This window comes from Rissa tridactyla, chromosome 1 (genome assembly GCF_028500815.1).
Source record: "Rissa tridactyla isolate bRisTri1 chromosome 1, bRisTri1.patW.cur.20221130, whole genome shotgun sequence".
Taxonomy (NCBI): Eukaryota; Metazoa; Chordata; class Aves; order Charadriiformes; family Laridae; genus Rissa; species Rissa tridactyla.
In genome coordinates, this window is record NC_071466.1 from 184,614,203 (window position 1) to 184,631,718 (window position 17,516).

The window sequence follows — 17,516 nt, forward strand, 5'->3', positions numbered from 1 at the left end:
CCAACCTAAATTTTTGTCTGATCCTAGCTAGGATGCATTTGTTAGCTGTGGTGATGCTCATAAGTTCAGTTTAGGTGAGCTTTCCAAACTGGCATATGACGTTTGTTCTGAGTCTGTCCCACCATATCTGAAGTTCAAACTGACTTTTGCTGCTTTCCCCAAGTTTTCCAGACATCGCTATCTTACTACTAGGACCAAGCCCTGACATCCTATGCTACAACCAGTGCAGTCTCTGTCTGGCACTGGACTGACCTGCTTCAGCACTTCAGTGCAGACAGACCGCGTGCTGCACATGCAGTCAGATCAGGCTCCACATCACCTGCCCAGTGAATCTGCTCTGCTTGAGGATGTGATAAGGCATCAGTATAAAATGCCAGACCTATCTTACACAAATGGACCTTCGTGCTCATGGTTCCCAGGACCTCTGACACCCTGAAGAGACCCTTTAGAGCAAACAGCCCTCAGCAACATCAAAAAAGCCTTTTGATCATTTCAGGACACGAGTCTTTGATTTCAGACTAGGAGTAGCAAACTAGCAAAGCCATCTTTTTGTTGATAGCATATCTAGATAATTCTCTAATTAATGCTGCATGCGGTGGATGTGATACCACCATGACTACGTTAAGCCTCACCTTATTCAAACCAAGAACAATTTGGAGAATACTTTGCCATTTCATAATTGTACGAGATAGCTTATTTTGGAAGAATTATATAGTTTTGTTGTTGTCTGGTGTTACGTAACATCTCACTTTTTATTTTACAGGCCCCGTGGTTAGGGATTCAGGTAAGTAAAGCAGATTTCTGGCTTTGGTGTTTTGCTAGTTGAAGTTCTTCTGGGACGTGATTCTGTAACATTAAGGTAAACGGGAGCCTTGCTTCCAATTTCAACAAAGCATATGATCAAGCTGCATTACGCTGCTGGAAAGGTAGACACAGTCAGGAAGAAATAAATTAAGTTAAAGGGGAGCTCTCAATATCAATCAGATTTCTCAAAATATTTGAGAGAACTATTTAGGAGGAGAGGTTTGCAACTTTGACATTTTAATTCAGTCCTTGTCCAGGTAACTTCCCACTGACTTGAAAAGAAAAAAAAACCACTTAAAAAATATGGGATTTGAAGAATGTTTCAAGTCAGTAAATGTTTTGCGAAGGAATGTGTTGCTCTTGGAAATGGCAATGATTTCCCCAATACAGAAGCTATAAGGTGGGTGTTGTGAACAGAGTGAAATTTTATTATGACCCTAAATTATGATCAATTTTCTAGGTTTCTCCTTGAATTTGAGACTCCAGGAACTAAGTGCAGTAATTAAGTCAATCTGAATAGGTTTCAACATATTTGTTTGACTCTGTGCTATGGCCCATTTTCCAGAGGAGATTAGGGTAATAACTTTTTTTAATATTATGTTTTCAGCTTGCCAACTGTTCACTCTAATAGTAGCATGTAATTGACTTTCTTGAGGATCACCTCCTTTAATCACAGAGCACATGTGATTTTTCTATTGTCTGAGTGTGTAGGCAGTTGGCATATCAGCATCCAAACAACAGTCACCTTTACAATGACAGACGCTGCCTCCTTTCGGCACAGTGATGCACACAGTGACTCAGCACAAGTGACACAGCATAAATTGTCAGTGAGTGTTATCCAAGAGAACAACACAGCTCCTTAGAAGTGTTTGGAAAGTTTATCTTATTATTTTTACTCTGACATTTTAGAGGCATTCCTTTCAAGTACATTCCCACCACAGCCACGGCTGTCACATTACAAAATAAAGGGGGAGAAGAAGAAGAAATACCAAAGGATTAAAGTATACTGTAAGAAACCCAAAAAAAGTAGTCCACAGTTTCCTAATATCTACCTCTGCCTTCAGTGAAATGCAGAGAAGTGAGATTTACAGTTCCTTAGTATTTATCTCTCAACAACAGCATCACACAGATCACCCAAGAGTGGACCAAAAAAAAAAAAAAAAAGAAAGAAAGAAAATGGAAAACTCCAGAACACCATGCACTGCAATTAGCTAAATCTAGTTTAGATCCTGTTCTTCCTGCCATCAAAATCCTTCCTTGACTTGGGAGAAGAAACAGATATATGTTCACACTGAAGGTAGGAAAAGCAGCCATGGAGTGAGTTACTTGGATAAATATTTGGAACTGTTCTTTGGATACTGGATGTTTGCCTGTAAATTTCCCCAGTTGAGAAGAGGTTTGCCAGCTACAATACATACACATACAAGGCAAAAATCTGATCCCACTCTAGAGATAATCTTTTTCAATTTTAAAGTTAGTGAATGTCAGTGAGACAAGAATAGCAGGGTAACATCTATCAAAGCATGTCTGCTGTACAAAGCCAGATAGAAAACTACTCAGAGGACCAAGGACTATGTCTTAGAATTCCCTTCTCAGCCTTCTGGAGAACAAAAGTCAAATTCCTGTTCAGATACTTATTTCCCTTGGTGAAGAGAAATGTAGTTAGGCACAAGAAATGTAATATTTGAATGGAATATAATGGAATAGAGAGAAAATAATGTTATGTCACAACAGATGGTAGCTGGGAATGGGAACACTGGCTAGAAGGGCCTGCTCAAGTCTTCTTAAGAATGTAAGCAAAGTTTAATTTTGTAAGTCCAAAAATGAAGGCGGCCTTGGAAGTATTAAAGACCAGTTTTGTGTGGCAACAATTAGTCACCTCCAAAGGCATTTGGGGACCAGAGGCACTAGTAGAGTCCCCAGCCAAAATAATACACGGCTGTGGTCTGTGCCCAGCTTGATTTTGCACTTCTGCCTCTGCTGAACGCAGACGCCAACTCTCTCTGAGACACGGTGTTCTTCATGGATAAGAAGGAGGGTCCCAGACTCTTGCCTGGAGCTGGGTTGGACAGCTTCTTATACCAGTAGAATTCTTGGTGATTTTCATGAAAACTGGAGCAGCTTTTCAGCTCAGCCCCTACCCCACATCCTTCCAATATCTAGCAGTTTTCCATTTCCCTCTTCTCTGAAAGACTCACAGTATTATCAATGGTAAAGGTGGTTGAAGAGAAACTCAGCTCTCATCAAAGATACAGGAAGCAAAATTTGAGTTTGTGTTCATCCCTCATATCAGGACTTCAACGAAAATTTGATCTCTATGTTGAAGCATTGCTCTAGTGTACATCTGGGGTTAGATATCCACCCCCGTCCTTCATCTGCTGGGCAACATTAGGTAAGGTTACAAACATTTGTCAGAAGCAGCATGGGAAACCTAGGATGGAAGCCAGGGACATTAAGCAGCAGCTGAACAGTGTTTTAAGAAAATCATGGCATAAAAAGGAGGATGACTGAGAATCCCAAAGGAGATGTCTGAGCTGTTTGCTTACTCTTCTCACCCTCTTTAAGGAATCACTAGCTTTAACATCTTCAAGTGCTAGATAATAATGAAAGAATAGTCTTGCCTTTGCTTTAAAGTAGCTTTGTTCTCATATATATATATATATATATGGTTATAGAGTTGTAAAGTCCCATATAGCTACATAGTTTGTTCTCTTCCCAGATCTCACCCATTTGGTAAAGGTGGAGAGAAACTAGTGCTGGGTTATGGAAGCTGCTTTTTCTTTTGTATTTATTGTTCAGAATCAGGCAGTTTCTGATAAGGAAACTAGGAGGCAGGTAGCACAATTCCAGTATTTCACCCAGCAATGAGGTCATGTATAGACAAAGATGGAACTGATGGGCTCAGAACTAAATGGGAGAACTACTTTTGTTTTCCAGATGTTAGTTTTCTGGGTGGCCTCTGGAGCTTTGAAGGGCATTTTTCCTAGAGATAAAAGATCTTCCGCTACAGATGGTGCTTTTTAACCCTCCTAAATCCTTATATATCTGTGATAAAACTCTGGCAAAAACTGACATAACACTTCTTAGGAGGGCAGCTGGGTTCTTATTGTCACAGTTTTCCATTTACCACTTCAAAATTTCAGGTAAAGCAGCTTCACACAGGTCGTAACATCGGCAGATTTTATACAACAGGCTTGAAACATATTTAATTTACGGTCTATTTAGGATAATAATTTATTCATGGGGGTGATTTTTAGCTATTAGCAAGTTTATGCCTTTAAGACTGCTATATAAATTTTATATATGCATATAAATTTGTGATATTTTCCTTACTATTTGTCTGCTATTCTTTGCTGTGACCCATTACTCCCTCCCAAACTTGAGTCCAAACCGTTTCTATTTGGCTCTGCTGAGTATCTAATACTTTGAGCCAAGAAAACAAAAAACAACAATGATGGAAAACATGCTCAGGCAAAGTCTTTTAGGCTGTGAAAGAACGAACATAAGAAATGACTTTAAAAGAACGCAGTGCTTGGGGAATTAAATTAGAAAGGCAGTGAAATATATCTCTTGTATAAAAACATTTTTAGAAGAAATAAAATGGTCCATGTGAGAAAATCATAATGAAGAGAAGCATAATTAATTATTTAGACAAACCAAAGGAAAATCTAAGTAAAATATATGGGGTACTTCAGTGTGAGTAGTTTATTTATAAATAGACATATGTTCTGAGACTGAGCGTCCGCATTGGATTTGTGTAACTGTGTCCTATTTAGCAAGATTTAAAGTCCAAATAAAAAACACATACAGCAGTTCCATCTCCAGTTCTGTGCAAGCAAACCGCGGAATACAGATATCTTGGCTTTACCTGGGAGTTCCGTTCAGTTTGGGCCCAGACTACGATGCCTCAGATGGTAGCAGCGTATTTTGCTGGTTCTGAAATTTCAGCACTTTGTGGTATCTGTATCCAGGCATAATTTCTGAGACAAGGTAATATTATTTGACGTATATTTGAATATATTCTCATAGGTTATTAATGTCTGGCAAATATTTAAAGTGCAGTATGTAGGTATTAAATTTATTTTTCTTCGGGGCATATATGATGCAATGTTTTCTTCAAAACTGATTGCCTGAAAATTGGAATTTTCATCAAGAATGCAGCTTGACTGTCCTCTGTGATTCTGAGGCTATGCATGACAAAAAATGGAACAAACTGGAAAGAGTGGATGGCCATGGGTTAGCACACACTCTGAAACACTGATTCTGGAGCTAGCAAGGATGGATGCAAAGAGCAAGGGCTGTTAAATGAAGACTAGCATCCCTTAGGATTTCCAAGGATATAATGCTATGAGCAGTAGGGAGGATTTGTGAAGATCGCCCTTTAGCTCATCTTTTGGGATGTCAGAGAGTATTCGACTCTAACCTGCAATCAGTGCTCTGCAGCCCTCAGAATATGCAAAAGTCTGACAATGTGTGCGAATACAAATCAGAACATCCCTGGACTGTGATCTCCTCATCGCTCCTCTGCTGTCAGGACCATTGCTATCACAACTCTGTGTCACAAGGCAAAAGAGAACAGTTCATTGGATGCCTAGGGCAAAATGCAGGCCAGGAAAAGAGTGGGTGAGCCCCACTACCTTACTTCTTTTGGAGACCCCTTCATTGCTAATGGGGAATAAGAGTGGTGAAAATTAACTGGCTCTCTGGTGTAACCATCTTTATGTAGGAACAGGAAAGAAATCACACTAATGATAATTTTAACATTTTAAATCTCCGTTAACGTCTGTGGGGATTGTGACCTGGCAGGGGGCACACAATCGTTCAGCCAGGCCCTCACTGGGAAAGGAATATAGTCATGAAGGCTGGTACCAGTGTTGCCTGAGGGAGACTGCACATGATGTTTCCTCTTGATATGAAGGGAGCTGAGCATTGCTGAGTGAGATCAGACCTATACAACGGGAATAAACTCTTGCCCATTGAAAGAGTTCTCCAAGCCCTCTTTGTTACATCTATTTCTATAGCAGCACAAGGTCTTTGCATTTCAAGAGCTGAACTGCACACACTGGGCTACAGGACTTGGTGACAGAACCCTCTGAGAAGTGTGTTTGTATGCTTGGGGTGAGTTAATATCTTCTTTGGAGAGTTTTCTGTGCCCTCTATCTGGTGTGAAACATGTAGGTAGAATTTTATTGTAGACCCTTTTGACATATTTTTGGTCTTTCTTTCCACCTCATCTTTCTTTTCCATGATACAACGTCCTTTCTCAACTCAAGTTTCCTGTTTTTCATGCTAATGCCTTAAGCCTCACTCCTTAAAAATTACACTATCGTTCTGATGACCAACATAATACAAATGATTAGCTGGCTCTGAATTCAAACTTCCTGGGAAGCAAATCCAATGCCTCAGATTAATTTACTTTTGTTCCTTATACTTTTTTGAAGGAATCACTTAAGTAACCTGACATTTTATTCTATCATGTGGCAACTCTAGTTTGCTGTCTGCAGTTTTAGCTGCATCCGTAAGTTTTCTTGATTTTGAATGAAGTTCCAGAAGCAGCCTTTGTTAACAAACAAAGGAGTTAACGGAGCAATTTTCACAGAATATAGCATTTTACAACATTGCTATTTCCAAGAGCATATTTTCAATCCCACATCTATTCTGATTTAGAAACCTAATTGCAAGGACAATCCCCCTTCCAACTGAAAGATTATAACTGACAATATATGCTTCAGTACACATACAGAAGGGCTTGTTAAAGGCAGAGTAAGATCACCTTTCATTTTGTTATTCTTTGATTAACATATTCCCCTTAGCTCTGATGTGTTCTGCCTTTGTGGGTGTGTGTGACAGGGTTTTATTATTTTAACAGTGATTTTTGTTATTCATTTTGCAAAAAACCTACAATTTTTGATCAGTACACAGTAATTTTTGAGGAATATTTTAATCATGCTTACAACAGGCCAAGCTTATAACAAAACAATTGATTACCTGATTTTTAGCACACTGAGAGGCTGTGGAAGTATTCTGTTATATTGATTAAGAACTCAGTCTTTCTGTACAACACAGGTTGTTCATATTTCTGGCCTCCATCCAGCACAAGGCGCAATAAGCCAGAGATAAGCTAACAAATTTGTTTTCAAAATTAAGTTGTATATTGATTTTTATTCTTATTGAATTTAATGGAAAGAGGAGGGGAACCTCATATGTTTTGTCTCCCTCAAGGAAACACAATTCATGGTTTTACAGTTTGTGACCTGTAAGTGGAGTGGACATGTTTGTTTGTTTTGGTAATGTATAGGTATTGAGGAATGCCTGCACCAGCCTGTGTCACAAGAACTGGAAAGCACATGCGATACAGAATGGTACATGAGAAAATTGAGGCAGCGCAAAGACAAAAATAGTCACCGTTGCTGAATAAACCTTCCAGAGTACTGCTAGCTAACAGGTGACGGACTCCTGTCTGAAGTATGTTCTTTACTACTGTGGCTGTTCATCGCAAGCAGTCTCAATTTAAGAAGCCCTGGTGATGGTTTCAGATCATTTTGTACTGTTGTCTTTCCCACCTCTGAAACTACTTTCACACTGTTGTAATTCACAGAAGCCTCCTGTGCTTTGCTTAGTCAGTTATAGACAGAAGAGAGATTCAGAAAAAATTTACTCAAGCTGAGCATGGGAACGTTTCCTCCAGGAAGATCTGATTTCCCCTTAACTCATACTTTTCCATTCTCTTCTTTTTAGCTATAGGAGAGATGAAATAAGGATTTTTGGATGTGTTCAGGGAACATTTTAGTCTGTTAGCGAATACACGATGATGTAATTACTATTCACAACAGAAAAATTTTGGGTTTTCAGGAAATTTAGGATAAATTGCAGGGTTTAAATTTTTAATTATTCTTTTTTTACCACAACCAAGCATTAATGTATAACTGGTCAGGAAATCATGAATAAAATGTTGACAAAAAGAATTTGAAATACTTCTTGAAACTTATCTTCCAGAGCAGTTCAATAAATTGACATAACACACACACACACACACTTAGAAATTAAAACTGCATTCTTGCCTGGGGAAAAACAAAATCCTGATCATTTCTAGATATCTTCTTTCTGCTTTGTGAGAAAAAACAACATATAAATAGCAAGAGTTTTGTCTTCCAAGATCATTATGACATACAGGGCTGTATGGTTTAGAAATGAATCCCTGTAATAGGGAACATGGATGAATCTAGAATTCTTCTCACTCCTGCAAAGGCTGATGTGTTAATCTTGCTTGCATAAATAAAATTCTCTGATTAAAGCAAAACCCCAGAAGTACCATGATGTATTGACTGAGAGAATGAAAGCTCTACCTTCCAGTCAGAGTAATATGGCTATTTATTAACCACAGATAATCTTTTCTTTTTTTCTTTTTCTTTTTTTTCTTTTCTAAACTAATGATGGGTAACCTTCTAGGAAGATGAATGACAAAATGATAATGTAATCTCTTCATTCACAATATGGCACCATGCGAGAATATTCTCAAATACAATAAAACAGTTTTCCTTCTCTTTTTTTTGGGCTAGAGTGAGGTGAAAACATCAGAGAAATAGCATTGGTCTGTGCCTCTACAGATAACTTTATATTCTGTTTGTTGTGGAATGGAAGAGGAATAAAACAGAATTTTTCCCCATAGAATTTTTTGTGTTTATAAATGTATAATTAAAAGAAATCCAAGAAATGCCTCTATGCTTCTGTGGATCACATTTAATGGAGAATTGATCCTGCTTTTAAGAAAGTTCTAAAACTAGACTTTCTCCAATAAAAGCGAAATCTGTGGTCTTTCCCTGAATGGTAAACAATAGAGGCTGTAATGATTCATCCTCTCTTCAGTTTTATTATTGCCTTCCAGCTTCCAATCTAAAAGCTCTTAGCATCATAATTACCTCTTTTGGCTTTTGCAAAATGTCACAGCTCCTATTTAGCCAATAGATCACATCACACGGGGCTACAGCTTCACTTTTAAACACTGTATTAATAGCTGAAATGTCTGACAGGCTGAATTATAAGCTTGGCAACAAATTGGTCTCCTTTTTGGCCTTTTCTAGATTTGCTGTTACTTTGGGAAGCGAGAAAGTGATCTGGAGCCAGAGATACCTGGATCCAAAGACATGCCTACTAAGAGTGGTCTTAGTCTGAGCCATTCAAACCCTTTTCCAGACATATAAACACTATAATTAACCTGTCACTTTGTTATGTTGCAATTAGTCTTATTCATTCATAGCTTTTGTATACATGGTGGCCTCACATAGAGAAGAAGTATAGTTTGAAGGTGGAGGCAAAATGGTATTAAATTAACTGCTGTATCTGAATAAGAAAGAAAAACTTTGAATCACAGACCTCATATGGGGATTCCAAACAAGAAAAGTATGGCTATTTTTTCCCAGCTACATCAGGTAGGTTAAAAAACAAATTATTTCTACCAACAAAATTGTTATTCTCCCATTAATAGCAGAACTATTTCTCCCTACTCAACATTTCATTCCAGTAGGTCACTAGAGCATCTGGCTTTCAGTCTTCTTCTTCTCCCCTAGCCTTGTGAAAGTTTTCTTGAGTCCCTCAGGAAGTGATACAACCGTTGTGTAATTAGCAGCCATACCAGACTTTCACAATGATGAAGCTGATGTTATTCCGCTCTAACACCTGCTGCTCAACCTTTCATCATGTGTGTATATGTAGCTTTAAGTTCTTCCCTTCATCTGCTCACAGGCAAGTTTCTTTGGCTGCCTTGAATAAACAAAGGGAGGTCCTACTGGGACAGGCAAGCTGTGTGAACTGTCACTCTCTGTTAGCAAATAGCCCTTTTCCAAGATCAGAAAATTTTCCATGTGCAGAATCTGTATTTCATCCCTGAGAAAAGTCTTCCAACATGAATATAATTATGCAATTTTGGTCTCCCATCCTTTTCATGGAACAGGATAATGCGTTGATGCGGTACTTCAAACTCTCTGTGGGGCTGGCAACATGACAGACTGCAGTTATTTATTGTGAACATGTTGGAAGAAAAGAGAACAAAAGCTACTCATCAGTGTGTTGGTGTGATCCTCAATATGGCCAACACTATGATCACACAAAATTGTAAGATTAGAAGCAAAATGAAAGCCAAAATTAAAGTTTAAAAATTACTCGGTGCGTTATGATCTGTACAAACAGACTAAAAGATACATTTTTTGTCTTAATATGTGAGAAAAGATAAGAAGAATAAGATTAAGTTATCCAAAGAAAGGCCATCTATTAATGGAATGAAACTGAAATCGCATGTGCACTGTAATAAGTAAATGTGGGGTGAAAAAATCATATCCTCTATTTGATATTTATGGACTGCAACAACCTGACAAGAAATTCAAATGTAATTGGGAGTTTAATAACATATTTTAGAAAACATTAGGTGATCTATCAATTATTTTGATTGTTTAGGGGTTTGACTTTATCTAGGACCTGAAACAGACATAAGAAAAATTAAAAAAAAAGGATTATAGGATTTGATCCATTTGAAAACATGAGAGACAACTGAGAGACTCCTGCCAACTTAGTAGTTCTTTTTCTTTGGATTTTATTATTTTGGAGGAGAGAAGGGAGTGGATTTTGCTTTATTTTCTTTGTTTGAGATTCTCAGTCCAGTCTTACTTGGAGTTTCATCATCTGAATACTGATCAGGCTCAGAAATGATGAAATCTAGCTTAATGAGTGGCTTGATGGTATAGGAACATGGTTCACAATACGAAGGAATTTTACAAGCACTCCCGTCGTCATCAATACCTCTTTAAACTTTGTCCTTTTACCAGTTGGAGAAATTTAATACAAGGGTCTTAGTTTGGATTCAGAAGATGAATCTGACTTTGTGACAGCTTCAGGTCTGAGATCCAGCTCAAAAAGTTGTTTTGAGCATTGCCATTAAAAGCATGCTAAAATGATCCTCAGCTTTATAGCTCCTAAAGTAAAAAAAAAAATCATAAAAAAAGTGTTAAAATTAAAAAAAAAAGTGAAAAATTTCTATGGCAATTTATTTTTTATTCATTTATGAAAGAGGCTTTGTTGTTTAGAGAATTGAAAAATGAATTAAAATAATATTAAACATGTATGAATTAATTTATTGTTTTGTGGTTAGATGGATGAAGATCTTGGAGTGTAGTTTAAAAACTCAGTGTAAATTAATATACAGACACACAAACACACACACTAACAGTTAATATTGATCCTCAGCAAGCAAGCACTGATTTCAAGATGTTTCCTGAGCTGCTTTTCCCAAAGGTGATAAATGTGTTTAATTTTGCAAAGTCTTTGCAACTGGAAAAGAAAAAGCATCTCATATGAATTATTCTATTCACAAAGAGTCCCTCCCTTACACTATAAAAAGATACAAAAACACGATCACGGTGAAGCCTGTGGCTGGGCATTTAATAGGAATCTGTTTATTTGTGAAAGTACTGTCTCTGAGATGCTGTTTTTCTGCATAAGGAGATGGTGGAAGCCTACCAACAGGCTTGATATTCCTCCTGACAACCTAATAAGAAAACAGCAATTCCAAATGGCAAGTACCATGTTTTCATATTTCATAGTGTCGAGTCAGACAGGTAAACATTTTGGGGTCACCAAGATATTTTCTCATATGGTTACAGTTTCATTCTCTTATTCTTACTTACCGATACACTTCGGTCATATTTAAAATTGCATCCATTCTCTTCTCTCTATTTTGGACTTGGATTTTGCTGCCATCAGGAGCATAATAGGTTGTGGTACACAACTACACTTCAACCCTTACGAATAAAATGGTCAAACTAAGGCTGCCTCTGGCTCTCATCAGTGGAAAACCTATTGACTCAGGTTCACCTTTAAGGTCTTGGTAAGCACGTGGTACGAATCACTTGGGCAAAACAGTAAGACTGATGAGATTTTGTGTGCTTCCAGGCACGTTAGTGTTCTACTCCTGTTCTCTGGTGCAGGAGGTTAGAGAGATGGGAACAGCCAGAATTGCACATTTGTAAACAGCTGAATTAGAAAGCCAGTTTCAGGATGGCTGTTTGTATTCCTACATATCTGCAAAGTCCCATGAGGTCAATGAATTCTGAATGGTAGTTGAAATTCATTTACAGCCATGGTTTCAAGTGATTGCTTTGAAACTTCTGAAGTAAATGTCACAGGTCCGAGACAGCTGATCTGAGATGTGTTGGTGTATATCTAGCTGATGCATGAAATCAATTACTGGGGAAAAAAAAACAAAAACCAAACACGAATAAAAACCCACCCCAAGCTAAAATGAGAATTACACTAAAAGTTTTTTGGCTTCCTGAACTTGTATTGGACAATCCAAACAAGCTTCCTTTCTTCCAGTACAGCATGCTACTACTCTGTCATAATCACTTAAATTTTGGGTTACTATATTTCATCTCTATCAGGAGAAACTGGCAATTTTTTGATGTGCTGCAGACAAAATATTCCACTGCACTGGATCAGTAAAGCAGTCAAGGGAAGAGTATCTTTTACCATGGTTTCAAAATCTTTTCAGTTATTAATGCAACAGCTTTTGCATGTATTTATTCTTAGAGTTGCATCACACTGCGTTCTCAAACTGTGTCCCAGCGTCTTTTTCCCTTGCTTCCTGAACCTCTGTCTCTCTTGCAGCTACGAACCTTAGCAATAGCCACCAAGAACAATAGCTGCAGCTCTCTGTTCCTCCAGGCCATAATGCTTGGTCCATAGCTGTTTCATTTCTGTACTTACATGACAGAATACATCCCTAACATAATTATCCTAGTTGAAAATTAGATCCATAACAATAACCTCAAAACAATAGGAGTTAGGCAATACCAGTAATGTCTCTGGAGAAATTTGTAATTAATATATAGCCTGAGAGCACCAAAGCTTTCTCCTAGACTTTGTGCATATATTTGGTTATATGAACCCTTGTATGTGAAAACATATACTTCAACAGTTTTACCTGCCTGCTTTCATAAAGAATTGTAATTGCAAGTTGTAGCTATTTAAATGAAGTAGTTAAACCCCTGATCTCAGTAAGGTTAGGTAATGACCGCTACGTTATTAGACATTTGGCCTATTTTTCCGTGTAGAAGACTGAAATATAGTGTAAGTAACATATCAGCTTTGTTCCAAAGCCTTTAGCTATTTGCCCTTTTTTCCATAATTCAAATTACCCTTTTTTGCATATATACAGTCAGACCCACAGTTATTGTAATTGTTATGATTAAACTGAAGTCAGTTACTTCTAAAGAAACCATTCATATTGCTGGTTATATCTTACCTATAAACAGAAGAGGTTGAAATTCTGGCTCATATAAATAAGAGACAAAATCTTAACCTAGGGACATTTATAACCTGAAGAGACTGGAGCCTATGAAGTGTTCTGGGGATTTCATAAACGTAGAATAGTAAAAGACTCAGAGACAGCTGTGATGTGCAGCTGTTTTGGGAAGCCACTTTTCTGTTGGAGAGTGCAGAGAGCTACAAGAAATACTTTTTTTAAAAGAAGGGTTTACAGGAAGATTCTAAGACTTGAATACAGGTCCACCCAACCGCCGCTTAGGCCCTAGCTACCCCTGCAGTCCCTTGAATTCAATAGATAGCTGAGTCCAGGACAAGAGGCAATGAGAACAAGCTGAGACAGAAGACATTCCGTCTAAATATAAGAAAAAAACTTTTTCACTGTGAAGGTGGCTGAGAAGTGGCACAGGTTGCTAAAAGAGGTTGTGGGGTGTCCATCCTTGGAGATACTCAAAACTCAACTGTTCATGATCCTGGGCAACTTGCTCTAGCTGAACCTGCTTGAACTGGACAACCTCCAGAGGTACCTTCCAGCCTCAGCAATTTTGTGATTCTGCAACCACCAATTACTCTTTCAAATGCCTAAGTGACTCCTGAGTTTATCAACAACTGCTTAAGTTCTGACCACATAGCTCCCCCTTCTCTAAGGGGTGCAAGATCGACACTGATAATTTGGAGGCTAGTTTTAATTCTCTTCTTTGCCTGAGGGGTTTTGTACCTACATCTCTCACCTTCCAGGCCGACTATAGTCTACTTTCTGTAGCACAACAATAGATATATTAGAACAAATAATATCAGAAGAAGAGTGCCCGGGTCTAGAAAACTTCAACTTCACAGTTTCAGTATTTGCACTGAAGGTTTATATCACTTTTGGCATAGAAGGCAGGTGACTCTGGGTGCTATGTAGCTGGGACGAGCCTGCTGAAAGTGTTTCCTCATGGGTAGATTCCCACCTATGAATGCTACCTGGCATGGGGTGCCTCCCTGAATCAGGGAGCTAGGCTTGTGTCTTCGAAACACACCACACTTCAACTACACACCTTTTCTTGGCATTTCCATGACTCTGAAGGATTATTGTCCTGGCTTTTGCATCCCAGTATGATGTGCCAAGCTCTTCCTCTGTGTTGCGCAGATCCTGAAGGCCTGACCCAGAGACATGTCCACCAGACGTTTAGTTGCCTAATGAGGACAAGCTGCCAGGCTTTAGCAGTCCAGTGCCCAAATTCTTCTGTGAATTGAGCCTTTGGGCAATGTAGGAAGGACAATAAGAAATCATAACAGATGCAGCTGTATGAAAAGGACTGCCACTATTCCAAAGGCAGCCCGTTTCCTCATCTGAAAATCAAGTGCTTTTGTGTTATAATAGATTGCATAAGATCCCCAAACCTATCACCTAGACATTTTCAAGTGTCAAGTGAAAGTAGAAGCCCATGTATGAATGAATAATATCTTCAAAATAGGTACTGTCTGTATGTAGTATGACATTCAAGCGATTTGTTTGTACTTGTATTTTTGTTTTTTAAATAACCAGAGAGATCATTTCATGTTGACAAGCTTGCTGTTGATTAAACCGAGCCATGAAGTAACAGATCCGGAGAAGATGAGATGATAAAAACTTTAAATCCATAGCAGAAGGTTGGATAAAACATTTTTATTGTCTGAGGTATACCTGTGAGTTAACTAATTCTGAAATGATAATAAATGATTTAATTATTTCCCATCTGTTAGGAATTCAATTAGATGCTGCTCAGTTTGCATAGCTGCAGTCCTTCTATCGCTTTACTTTGCATTCCCTCCTCAGTTTGAAGCCCCTAGAGCTAAACTATGTTATTACCTCCTGAGGCAAAGATAGGAGAGTGCTTTAAGAGCACATTTTTTCCCCCTTAAATCCATCAAGCCTGTAATCTTACCATTGCATTTACAGCACCTTTTAAATATAATACTGCATATATTTAGTCTGAATAAAAACAATGCCTGAATTGTTTTTTAGCCCAAATTATTATAAAAAAAAAAATTGTTGAGGACTTTGAGGTGAAGATTCAACAGTAGAATAAATACATTTGAAAATAATGATTCTCAGAGTGAGGACATAAAACCAGGAAATTAAAAGCAAGGAGTGACTTGTCATGCCCCATATATATGGTGAATATACAGGGTATACTCTTCTACATTTTAATGAGAATAATTCATGCTGTTTTATGCTTACATAGGCCACTGCCAGCTAACATTATCATTCCTCCACTACCTTTGGCATTGTTTTAACTTTCGGCATCGGATTCACATTAAAATTTTGCAGGGTGGGGGAGGTGTCATCTCCATTTACACCTCTACTGTATCGTTGTGAGACACAGAAAAATCCATCATTTTGCCTTTCTGTCTAATGTAACTGAGAGAAAGATGTTCAGCTAGGAAGGAAAGATGAGGCGAAGCACATTTAGCTCAAAAGCCTCTTGCTCCTTGTCATTTCATGACAGATAAAGACGAGGGGATGCTCCCTGCCCCTGCCTTGGCCGCTGTGTTCTTTCAGCACCAAGGGCCAAAGCAGGGGTAAAAACTGTCACCATGAATTTAGGGTTGGTTGAAAATACAGCTAATGTCCTCTGTTCTGTACTTGTAGGAACTGGGATTTCTATTTCTCTCGCTAACTGGCCTCTGGGGGAACATGGATAAGGGCAACTGCTTCAATGACAGGTTTCCAGGAGCTTCAGCCAGTGTTTTCCTCCCTTCCTCCCTCCTTCCCAGTGCGGCAGCTGCAACTCCTAGAGCAATTTCTCACACTTCAGCATCTCTGACCCACATAGGTTATCACTGCCCAACACTCCTCTTCCCTGTGAACAGCATACCCCGCTCCAAGACTGTAGGAATATGCAGCTACATAACTCCCACAGAATCAAGCGCCTCTAAGCACCTTGGGTGCATGAAATGCAATAAGGAAAATCCTTTTCTAGGACAAAGGAAAAGCACATCTTCTGGAAAAAGAGGAGAGAAGAACTGGTACTTACCAACATGGACAAAGCAAATGTGAAATTAAGAACAAGGTTCCATCCCTAATATGTAAGTGGGCTGAAAAGTAAGGAAATTCTCCACAGGCTTAAAGATTCTTTAAAGAGAAGAGGCGTTCTTCAAGCACTATGTCTATATCCACCTGCAAATAACTTAATATAGATAGTGAACATTTCGTGTTTCACTTTGTTTTATGCTGTCACTTTAACCTATGTTTAAGAAGCTGTTTCCTCTTCCTCTCGATAAGATATGCTAATTAATTGGGTGACCTGACTGCATATGCTACACAACCATACTACCTCTTGGATTAATCTATTTAAACCTGAGTAAACCAAAGAGAGATTTTCCCTTTATTTCAAGCTAACTGTCTTTTGATATTGTATTTGCCTTTGAAACTATGAAGCAAGTTCTCCTGGAAGGGCACAAAGGAAAAAAACAATCATTATAATCTTTTTCAACTCTATGACTGCTCTTCACTCAGACGTGAAGAGCCTCAGGTGACATGACTTAGGCCAATTGTTTCACTTATCAAAAACAGATAACATAAGCCCTCGACAAATCTGTCTGCATGGTTGTTTTTTGACCTCTTATTGAACGTTTGTCAATTGTCACTATGACACACAGTCCTACATTAAGAGGTCTGAGAAATATTGCTTTGCCGGGGTAGATTCATATTGACACAGTTGTTTGTTTTTATTTTTTTTTCAGCACTATATCATCAGCTTTATGCTGCGCTGCTCTGATGATTTAAGCACATAAAAATATAGCACCAGCCAAAGGACAATGGTAAGGATCGTATTTTTTTCTCTATTTTATTTCATTTTATTTGTACTGAACACCAAAATAAATGTTTTAAACTCAGTTTTGAACATATAGACCTTAACACTGAAAAAGAATATCTGTCCGTATGTGTATTTGTACATACATAATTATGCAAAAAAAAAGTGTACACACATTTTCTGCTCTGGTAATCCCACTTAACACTGTGTAAAGTGATATTACGCTGTCTGAAGATCCTTGTTGGAGAATATTTCCTTGCATAGAAGCTTTGGAGTAAATCTGGTGGATGTGCCAAAACTGTAATTTATTCAATCTCATCTTCTTACCCCTAGCACAAAGAAAGAGAAGGAGCATGTGGTGATGGGTCAGGGTGTCTGTTTAAGAGTGACAGGAGTGTGGCAGAGGCTTTAGCCCAGTGGTATAAATTAGAGCAGAACCATCCCTGCTTTAACGTGCACTGAGACTGATCAGTCATGGGTCACGGATCAGGGAATTGCAAATGGTTGTTTGCCACCAGCCCTCATCACAAAAACGAAATAAAGCTCGGTACAGTGGAAAACCAAGGCAAGACCATTATCAGTACAAAGACATATATCATTCCATTTAGAAAAGAAAAT